Below are 8552 nucleotides of genomic sequence, written 5' to 3'. Positions count from 1 at the left end.
CTCACAGTCAGACAGCCAAAGTGATGCCCCCAGCAGTCGCACAACCAATCTGGTGCCCCCCCCCCCAGTCGTACAGCCAATGTGATGCCTTCCATGGTTGTACAGCTAATGTGGCGACCCCACAGTCACACAACCAATGTGGCGCCCCCCCCCCCCACCCCCCCCACCCCCCCACCCCCATCACAGTCGTACAGCCAATGTGATTCATTCTATGGTCGTACAGCCAAGGTGACGCCCCCTACCGTCGGACAGCCAATGTGATGCACCCCACAGTTGGACAGCCAAAGTGACACGACCCACAGTCGGACAGCAACTGTGATGCATCTCGCAATCGTACATCCAATGTGACACACGTACAGCCTATGTGATGCCTCCCACGGTCGTACAGCCAATGTGAAGCCCTTCACAGTTGGACAGCCAAAGTGACACCACCCACAGTCAGACAGCCAAAGTGATGCCCCCAACAGTCGCACAACCAATCTGGTGCCCCCCCCATTCATACAGCCAACGTGATGCCTTCCATGGTCTTCCAGCTAATGTGGCGACCCCACAGTCCCACAACCAATGTGGCGCCCCTCCCCCCACAGTCGTACAGCCAATGTGATTCATTCTATGGTCTCACAGCCAAGGCGGTGCCCCCTACAGTCGGACAGCCAATGTGATGCACCCCACAGTTGGACAGCCAAAGTGACACGACCCACAGTTGGACAGCAAATGTGATGCATCCCGCAATCGTACATCCAATGTGACACACGTCACAGACAGACAGCCAATGTGATGCTCCCCACAGTCGCACAACTAATATGGCACCCCCCCCCCCCTCCCCAAACAACAGCTGTACAGCCAATGCGATACCTTCCATGGTCGTATAGCTAATGTGATGCCCTCCATGGTCGTAAAACCAATGCAACGAGCCCCACAGTCGTACAGCCAATGCGACATCCCCACAGTCGGACAGCCAATGTGGCGCCCTCCACCCCACCCACTGTCGTAAAGCCAATGTGATGCCTTCCATGGTCATACAGCCAAGTTGACGCCCCCTACAGTTGGACAGCCAATGTGCTGCACCCCACAGTTGGACAGGCAAAGTGACACGACCCACAGTCGGAGAGCAAATGTGATGCATCCCACAGTCATACATCCAATGTGACACCCCTCACCATCGGACAGCCAATGTGAGGCCCCTCACAGTCACACAACCAATGTGGCGCTCCCCCAGTCATACAGACAATGTGATGCCTTCCACTGTCATACAGCTAATGTGCCGCCCCCCCCACCCCACCATTGCACGATTAATGTGGCGCCCCCCCACAGTCGTATAGCCAATGTGACGCCCCCTACAGTTGGCCAGCCAATGTGAAGCACCCCACAGGTGGACAGACAAAGTGACACGGCCCATGGTCGGACAGCAAATGTGATGCATCCCACAGTCGTACATCCAATGTGACGCCCCCCACAGTCGCACAACCAATATGGAGCCCCCCTCAAAGTCGTACAGCCAATGAGATGCCCCGCACAGTCGCACAACCAATGTGGTGCCCCCCCGGTCGTTGAGCTAATGCGACGACTACCCCCCACAGTCGTAAAGCTAATGTGACATCTCCCTACAGTCATACAGCCAATGCGACGACCCCCATAGTCGCACAACCAATGTGGCGCATCTACAGTCGTACAGACAATGTGGCGCCCCCACAGTCACACAGCTAATGCTTTGACCTCCCCCCACAGTCGTACAGCCAATGTGATGCCTCCCACAGTCGTACAGCCAGTGTGACGCCGCTCACAGTCGTACAGCCAATGTGACGCCCCCCACAGTCGCACAACCAATGTGGCGCCTCCAGACTCGTACAGCCAATGCGGTGACCTCCCCCGACAGTCGTAAAGCCAATGTGATGCCTCCCACGGTCGTACAGCCATTGTGACGTCCCTCACAGTCGGACAGCCAAAGTGACACCGACCACAGTCAGACAGCCAAAGTCATGCCCCCAACAGTTGCACAACCAATGTGGCACTCCCCCAGTCGTACAGTCAATGTGATGCCTTCTTTGGTCGTACAGCTAATGAGGCGCCCCCCGCAGTTGTACATCCAATGTGATGCCCCCCACAGTCGCACAACCAATGTGGCGCCCCCCCCCGGTCGTAGAGCTAATGCGACGACCTCCCCCCACAGTCGTACAGCCAATGCGACGACCCCCACAGTCGTACAGCCAATGCGACGACCCCCATAGGCGTACAGCCAATGCGACGACCCCCATAGTCGTACAGCCAATGTGACGCCCCCCAAAGTTGCACAACCAATGTGGTGCATCCACAGTCGTACAAACAATGTGGCGCCCCCACAGTCATACAGCCAATGTGATCCCCCTCACAGTCATACAGCCAATGTGTGGCCCCCACAGTCATACACCCAATGTGAGGCCCCTCACTGTTAAACAACCAATGTGAGGCCCCCCACAGTCGTAAAGCCAATGTGGCGCCCCCAACAGTCGTACAGCTAATGTGATGCCCCTCACAGTCGTACAGCCAATGTGAGGTCCCCCACAGTCGTGCTGCCAATGTGAGGCCCCTCACAGTCATACAGCCAATGTGAGGCCCCTCACTGTCAGACACCCTACAGTTGGACAGCCAATGTGATGCACCGCACAGTTGGACAGCCAAAGTGACACGACCCACAGTTGGACAGCAAATGTGATGTGCCCCACAGTCAGACAGCCAATGTGATGCACCCCACAGTCAGACAGCCAATGTGACACCCCCCCCCCCCCCACAGTCGCAAAACCAGTGTGGTGCCTCCACAGTCATACAGCCAATGTGGCGACCCACAGTCGCACAGCCAATGTGACGTCCTCCCCTCACAGTCGGACAACCAATGTGATGCACCCCACAGTCGGACAGCCAAAGTGACACCAACCACAGCTGGACAGCCAAAGCGATGCCCCCTCCCCCGACAGCCGTACAGCCAATAAGACGCCCCCAACAGTCGCACAACCAATGTGGCGCCCCCCGCGCCCCACAGTCATACAGCCAACATGACGCCCCCCACAGTTGCACAGCCAATGTGGTGCCCCCCCGTAGTCGTACAGCTAATGTGACACCCCGCGCAGTCGCACAACCAATGTGGCGCTCCACAGTCGTACAGCCTATGTGATGCCTCCCACGGTCGTACAGCCAATGTGACGGCCCTCACAGTTGGACAGCCAAAGTGACACGACCCACAGTCGGACAGCAAATGTGATGCATCCCACAGTCGCACAACCAATGTGGAGCCCCCCCCCCCAACCCCAACAAAGTCGTACAGCCAACGTGATGCCCCGCATATTCGCACAACCAATGTGGCGCCCCCCCGGTCGTACAGCCCATACGATGACCACCCTTCACAGTCGTACAGCTAATATGACAACCCCCCACAGTCGTACAACCAATGTGACGTTGCCCACAGTCTTACAGCCAATGTGACGACCCCACAGTCGTACAGCCAATGCGATGCCCCCCACGACAGCCGTACAGCCAATATGACGCCCCCCACAGTCGCACAAGCAGTGTGGCGTTCGCCCCCCCACAGTTGTACAGCCAATGTGGCGACATCCCCCCACAGCCGTACAGCCAGTGTGATGCCTCCCACGGTCGTACAGCCAATGTGGCACTCCCACACTCGTACAGCCAATGTGGCTACCTCCCCCCACAGTCGTACAGCCAATGTGATGCCTCCCATGGTCGTACAGCCAATGTGATGCACCTCACTGTTGGATAGCCAAAGTGACACCACCCACAGTCAGACAGCCAAAGTTATGCCCCCCAACAGTCGCACAACCAATGTGGTGCCACCCCCAGTCGTACAGCCAATGTGATGCCTTCCATGGTCGTACAGCTAATGTAGCGCCCCCCTCCCCCCCCACAGTCACACAATCAAGGTGCCGCCCCCCACAGTCGTACAGCCAATGTGATGACCCCTACCATAGGACAACCAGTGTGATGCACCCCACAGTTGGACAGCCAAAGTAACACGACCCACAGTCGGAGAGCAAATGTGATGCATCCCACAGTCGTACATCAAATGTGACGCCCCCCACAGTCGCACAACCAATGTGGATCCCACCCCCCCCACAAAGTCTTACAGCCAATGTGATGCCCCGCAAATTCGCACGACCAATGTGGCGCCCCCTGGTCATACAGCCAATGCGACAACCTCCCCCTACAGTCGTACAGCTAATGTGACATCCCCCACAGTCGTACAGCCAATGTGACGACCCCCACAGTCGTACAGCCAGCATGACTCCCAACCCATCCCCAACAGTTAGACAGCCAGTGCGAGGACCACCCCCCACAGTCGTACAGCCAATGTGATGCTCCCCACAGTCGTACGGCTAATGTGACAATTGCCCACCACATTTGGACAGCCAACGTGATGACCCCGACAGCCGTACAGCCAATGTGACGACCCCCACAGTTGTGCAGCCAATGTGACGCCCCTCACAGTTGAATAGCGAATGTGACAACCCCAACAGCTGTAAGGCCAATGTGATGACCCCCACAGTTGTACAGCCAATGTGATGCCCCTCACAGTTGTATAGCCAATGTGACGACCCCCACAGTCGTACAGCCAAAGTGACAGCCCCACAATTAGACAGCCAATGCGAACACCTGCCCCCAAAGTAGGGCAACAAATGTGATGCCTCCCACAGTCAAATGGGGAATGGTTCCCTGTGTCGCTGGGGGCGGGGTTCTGGCTGGTGACGTTACTGAAGTGACGTCAGATAGGAGCACTTCACCTCCATGTGCAGTGAGGGGGGAGCGTGCGCAGTGCAGGAGTGCCGGCAGCGGGAATGCGCAGTTGGGGATGGGCGGCGGGGAGGAGCGTGCGCAGTGCAGGAGAGCCGGCATCGGGCATGGACGTTGGGGGAGGGCCGGCCGGGAGGAGCGTGCGCAGTGAAGGAGGGCCGGCGGCCGGCCGGGAGGAGCGTGCGCAGTAAAGGAAGGCCGGCGGACGGCCGGGAGGAGCATGCGCAGTGAAGGAGGGCCGGCGGAGATGGCGGAGAAAGATGGAGAGAGAAAGAAAATCACCCGAGGGAGAGGAAAATCTGGGAGAGTCTGGAGAGAACCGGGAACCCGGTGAGAGAGGGAGAGGGAGAGGAGTGAGAGGGAGAGGAGGGAGGGAGAGGAGTGAGAGGAGGGAGGGGAGGGGAGGGGAGAGGGGAGGGGAGGGGAGGGGAGAGGGGAGGGGAGGAGAGGGGGAGAGGGGGAGGGAGGGAGTGAGGGGGAGAGGAGGGAGGGAGGGAGGGAGTGAGGGGGAGAGGAGGGAGGGAGGGAGGGGGAGAGGAGTGAGGGGGAGAGGAGGGAGGGGGAGAGGAGGGAGGGGGAGAGGAGGGAGGGGGAGAGGAGGGAGGGGGAGAGGAGGGAGAGAGGAGGGAGGGGGAGAGGAGGGAGGGGAGAGGAGGGAGGGAGGAGGGGGAGAGGAGGGAGGGTGAGGGGGAGAGGAGGGAGGGAGTGAGGGGAGGGGAGGGAGGGAGGGGGAGAGGAGGGAGGGAGGGGGAGAGGAGGGAGGGAGTGAGGGGGAGAGGAGGGAGGGAGTGAGGGGGAGAGGAGGGAGGGAGTGAGGGGGAGAGGAGGGAGGGAGGGAGGGGGAGAGGCGGGAGGGAGGGAGGGGGAGAGGGGAGGGAGGGAGGGGGAGAGGAGGGAGGGGGAGAGGAGGGAGGGAGGGGGAGAGGAGGGAGGGGGAGAGGAGGGAGGGGGAGAGGAGGGAGGGAGGGGGAGAGGGGGAGGGAGGGAGGGGGAGAGGAGGGAGGGAGTGAGGGGGAGAGGAGGGAGGGAGTGAGGGGGAGAGGAGGGAGGGAGTGAGGGGGAGAGGAGGGAGGGAGGGAGGGGGAGAGGAGGGAGGGAGTGAGGGGGAGAGGAGGGAGGGAGTGAGGGGGAGAGGAGGGAGGGAGTGAGGGGGAGAGGAGGGAGGGAGGGAGTGAGGGGGAGAGGAGGGAGGGAGTGAGGGGGAGGAGGGAGGGAGTGAGGGGGAGAGGAGGGAGGGAGTGAGGGGGAGAGGAGGGAGGGAGTGAGGGGGAGAGGAGGGAGGGAGTGAGGGGGAGAGGAGGGAGGGAGTGAGGGGGAGAGGAGGGAGGGAGTGAGGGGGAGAGGAGGGAGGGAGTGAGGGGGAGAGGAGGGAGGGAGTGAGGGGGAGAGGAGGGAGGGAGTGAGGGGGAGAGGAGGGAGGGAGTGAGGGGGAGAGGAGGGAGGGAGTGAGGGGAGAGGAGGGAGGGAGTGAGGGGGGAGAGGAGGGAGGGAGTGAGGGGGAGAGGAGGGAGGGAGTGAGGGGGAGAGGAGGGAGGGAGTGAGGGGGAGAGGAGGGAGGGAGTGAGGGGGAGAGGAGGGAGGGAGTGAGGGGTGGGTGGGGGGGGGGGTGGGGTGGGGGGGGGGGGGTGGGGGGGGGGGGGGGGGGGGTGGGGAGGGAGGGAGTGAGGGGGAGGGAGGGAGGGAGTGAGGGGGAGAGGAGGGAGGGGGAGAGGGGGAGAGGAGGGAGGGGGAGAGGAGGGAGGGGGAGAGGAGGGAGGGGGAGAGGAGGGAGGGGGAGAGGAGGGAGGGGGAGAGGAGGGGGGGAGGGGAGGGGAGGGAGAGAGGGGAGGAGAGGGAGAGAGGAGGAGGGGAGGAGAGGGAGAGAGAGGGAGGGAGAGCGGGAAAGGAGAGAGGAGGGGGGAGGGGGAGAGGAGAGAGATGGGGGGAGGGGAAGAGGAGAGAGATGGGGGGAGGGGAAGAGGGAGAGGAGGGGGGAGGGGAGGGGAGGGGAGAGGGAGAGGAGGGGGGAGGGGAAGAGGGAGAGGAGGGGGGAGGGGAGGGAGAGGAGGGGGGAGGGGAGGGAGGGAGGGGGGAGAGGGAGAGGGAGGGGGGAGAGGGAGAGGGAGGGGAGAGGGAGGGGGGAGAGGGGAGGGGGGAGGGGAGAGGGAGGGGGGAGGGGGAGAGGGAGGGAGGGGGGAGGAGGGAGGGAGGGGGAGGGGGAGGGGAGACGGAGGGGAGGGAGACGGAGGGGAGGGAGACGGAGGGGAGGGAGACGGCGGGGAGGGGGGTAGGGGGGAAGGAGGGAGGGGGGAGGGAAGGGGGTGGCGGAGGAGGGTGGGGGAGGGGAGGGAAGGGGGAGGGGGTGGGGGTGGGGAAGGGGAGGGGGTGGGGGAGGGGAGGGGGTGGGGGTGGGGAGGGGGTGGGGAGGGGAGGGGGGGGTGGGTGAGGGGAGGGGGGGTGGGGGAGGGGAGGGGGGGTGGGGGAGGGGACAGGGGGGTGGTGGAGGGGGGGGTGGGGGAGGGGGTGGGGGAGGGGGTGGGGGAGGGGAGGGGGTGGGGGAGGGGAGGGGAGGGGGTGGGGGAGGGGAGGGGGTGGGGGAGGGGAGGGGGAGGGGAGGGGAGGGGGTGGGGGAGGGGAGGGGGTGGGAGGGGAGGGGTGGGGGGGGGAGGGGAAGGGGGGGAGGGGAGGGGGTGGGGGGGGAGGGAAGGGGGGGAGGGGAGGGGGGTGGGGGGGGGAGGGAAGGGGGGGAGGGGAGGGGGTGGGGGAAAGGGGGGGAGGGGAGGGGTGGGGGGGGGAGGGAAGGGGGGGGAGGGGAGGGGGTGGGGGAAGGTGGGGGAGGGGAGGGGGTGGGGGAAAGGGGTGGGGGGAGGGGAGGGGGTGGGGGGAGGGGAGGGGAGGGGGTGGGGAAAGGGGTGGGGGGAGGGGGTGGGGGAAAGGGGTGGGGGGAGGGGAGGGGATGGGGAAGGTGGGGGGAGGGGAGGGGATGGGGAAGGTGGGTGGGGGGAGGGAAGGGGGGTAGGGGGAGGGGAAGGGGGTAGGGGGAGGGGAAGGGTGGTGGGGGGTGGGGGGAAGGGGGGTGGGGGGAGGGGGAGGGGGAGGGGAAGGGTGGTGGGGGGTGGGGGGAGGGGAAGGGGGTTGGGGGGTGGGGGGAGGGGAAGGGGGTTGGGGGGAGGGGGGTTGGTGGGTGGGGGGAGGGGAAGGGGAGTGGGGGGAGGGGAAGGGGGGGTGGGGGGAGGGGAAGGGGGGTGGGGGGAGGGTAGGGAGAGAGGGAGAGGGAGGTCGAGAGGGCAGGAGAGGGAGAGGGAGGTCGAGAGGGCAGGCGAGGGAGAGGGAGACGGAGGGCGCGGGCCGGCGAGACAGACGCTGTCCTCTCCGCTGCCAGTGTTCTTTCACTGACCCCCCCCCCTCCACTCTCTGTGCTGCAGGTTCTCGGTGATGCTTCGCGATAAACCCCTCTGTACCTCCTGGGAGAAGAAGATGGCCGCCAAGAGGCAGAAGCAGACGGTGAAAGAGATGGATCGGCAGCTGCGAGAGGGCCGGAGGAGAGAGAAGGAGGTGACGACATCTTGGTGGCTCGCTCGGGGTCACCCTGGGCATAGGACATAGGCCGTTCCTTACCTGGCTGGGGGTGTTGACCCTGCGCCCCACTCTTCCTCAGTCACCGTGCTCCCTCGCGAGGGCTTTTGAGTTTGTTTCAATGCGAGAAGTATAACAGGCAAGGCAGATGAGCTCCGAGCTTGGATTAGTACTTGGGACTATGATGTTATTGCTATTACAGAGACTTGGTTGAAGGA

At 63.7% G+C, this 8552-nt stretch overlaps 1 long non-coding RNA gene across 1 annotated transcript; it reads left to right on the top strand.

Moving 5' to 3' along the window:
• The first annotated feature begins 4995 nt into the window (after positions 1 to 4995).
• Positions 4996 to 8314, top strand: LOC144678231 (uncharacterized). Its single transcript, XR_013575996.1, has 2 exons — positions 4996 to 5109; positions 8184 to 8314. It is a non-coding gene; the product is annotated as an uncharacterized LOC144678231 (long non-coding RNA).
• The last annotated feature ends 238 nt before the right edge of the window (positions 8315 to 8552 follow it).

The sequence above is a fragment of the Cetorhinus maximus genome, unplaced genomic scaffold (genome assembly GCF_964194155.1).
Source record: "Cetorhinus maximus unplaced genomic scaffold, sCetMax3.hap1.1 HAP1_SCAFFOLD_3841, whole genome shotgun sequence".
Lineage (NCBI taxonomy): Eukaryota > Metazoa > Chordata > Chondrichthyes > Lamniformes > Cetorhinidae > Cetorhinus > Cetorhinus maximus.
Note: the sequence above shows the minus strand (reverse complement) of the source record. Positions and strands in the feature narration are given on the sequence as shown.